This window comes from Crocodylus siamensis, chromosome 6 (genome assembly GCF_052110815.1).
Source record: "Crocodylus siamensis isolate JL-2025a chromosome 6, ASM5211081v1, whole genome shotgun sequence".
NCBI classification, from domain to species: domain Eukaryota; kingdom Metazoa; phylum Chordata; order Crocodylia; family Crocodylidae; genus Crocodylus; species Crocodylus siamensis.
The window spans coordinates 60,199,945-60,202,377 of record NC_143400.1 but is presented as its reverse complement, the minus strand read 5'-3'; positions in this window follow the sequence as shown (position 1 = coordinate 60,202,377).

Sequence of the window (2,433 nt, the reverse complement as noted above, 5' to 3'; positions counted from 1 at the left end):
GTTGCAGCAAATTAATCTGTTTTTTGACCAGCTTGCAGAAACATGGGTGTAAATGTACTACCCACAGAGTTCTAGTGCTCTAACCCAGCTTCTGAACAGGAGGCAAACTCAGGCTCCTGGTTGAGAAGATGGACATGTTGGACTCACAAAAATCATTTGGATGGAGGTCCTACACTGCACTGCAACTATGACTAAGGGCACTAACTAGTAGAAGCAGGATGTAGCCAGGAGTGTTACTGAGTGAGTGGCCACATGATTTTAAATCTTATGACATTCAGCTGGCAACCAGAAACTGTACTATGGAGCTCAGTTCTGCTAACAATGGAAATGGCTACCTTCCTTATTTCTTACTCCTGACCACTTGCTGTGACCTCTTTCCATTTACCCTTTGTCAGTGGAAGTCACAGACTAATCTGTTCAGACACCATGTAAAATGCAGTGCTTTCCTATACCTCATCTAGTTAATACGGGGGAGGGGAGTGGGGATTCAAAGACTATCAGGTGAAGTTTTAGACAGGCTTTTTGTTGGCAGTAAGCTTTGCTGGGAGAGCATCTCCAAAAACAGGCAGGAGGTGGAAGAAGAGTGGGTAAGGAACCCTCTTACAAAGTTGAGCAATATCTTCCATAAAGGAGTTTTCCTTTCTAGAGTAGCTGTTTCCAAATACAGGAAAGGCAGGGCAGTCCCATCTAACCTCCTGATCAAGAAAGCAATTAAGAATATTGCTCAATGTGGCTTTATTGAAGTGCTGGTCTAAATAGCCAGTGTGAAGGCTTAAGATTCATATGCAACTGAACTTATGCTCTGTTCTTAGTATTCAATATATGAGGTCATAATTGGCTAGACAAACTTTGAGCGATTCCAGAAAGTTTCTCTGTTGTTGCTTTGCTTTGTTTTGTTTTTGTCCTAATTGCCCTAAGCAGTCTTATTTTAAAGAGACATTGGAGATACTATATTGCACAGTTAACAAGACTATTAAGCTTACTCTGATCTGTTTAGCTTGTGAATTCTATTATTGTCGCCCTGGGCTTATCTGTAGGTTTTCTAACAACCATGGGCCATAGGCAAAAATGTTTCTACTCCTCTTAGTTCTACAGTATGAGTGTATACTTGGTCAGTTCCCATCATGCTGTCCCAGGAAATCAAGCTTCAGCAAAAAAGGAGCTGTGGTGACCTCTGCTGGGCATGTTTAGTAGTTATGTACTTTTTGTTACGTTCCTCTCAATTGGCCCATCAATCTTGAACTGCAAATACCATTCTTACACAAGGAGCTCCTTTACACAAGCCTTCTCAATGCTCATTAGACCCATGGGACCCCTTGGAAAATGCCATCTCTTGGCTTTCAGTCCTTTTTCTGCAGTTAAAAAAAAATTCTATTGCAAAAAAAACCTGAAAGACCACAACAGAATGATTTTGACACTATGGATTCCTCTTTGAAACTTCTAGGTTTAACTTGTTAATCATGCATAGGTGTTAGGTTTTCAAACTGCTAATGTTGTGTGACACCTTTACAAGAATCTTAGTTGAGACTCACTGCTTTATGCTGTGGTGTGGGGCTTTTAAAAACAAGAACATATGTAAGAGAGCTTTATCTGCAGTTCGTCACTACTGTGCTTGCAGGTTCCAACCTTGCTTGTCACTACAAATCCACATGGTACCATAAAGAAGTCCAAGTTCTATGAAGGGAGGCTTTTTGACCATGGTTTTGGGGGCAGGGGGAAGACCCTAGAGAAATAGAATACAGAGGATTCTAAAACATGACATCCTTTCCTTTGCTATGGTCTCATCAGTACCATCCTCCACATCCTTTAAGTGACAAGGGGCCTTCTGCTGCTGTCGACAAGCATCATCCTTTTGCTGTTTCAGATTGAAGATTTTCATGCACACAGATTTTATCATTTGCAGAAAAACAACAGAAAATAAATTGTTTCAGTCTTATTCATTGATTTTAGTGTGATTCAGGATTAGGTGTCTGCATTTGTCAGTTGAACAATCTGTCCTTTTCTGAGGCTCTTTCCTAGATGGGTTGTGAAATACCAGCTATAAAAAGCAACCCCCAGTTCCTAAAGCATCTTAATGAAGCTTCAAAAGGCAGGTGCTAAGAATCATTCTTTAATATTGCCTATATCCCAGAAGTCTAAATAGGAGGTTGGGGAAGAAAATTCTGGCAAGCTGTTCTGTTTGCTAAAACTAGTTTTGAAGCTAGGATGCCTGTGACTATTGGTGCTTAGATACTAATAGTGGTCTAGTCAAACCCTCCAAGTGCATGAAGGGAGAGGCTGAATTGAAGCTCCTTTAAAATGTTGGCTTTCAATCTCATGCATCCTCCTTGTTAGGGAACTATCCTGTGTCTCTTATAGTTCACTTCCCTCTAGTAATTCCATATTATCATTTTGATTTCTGTTTCTGCCAGGTGCTCCCAGCATATTATAGGG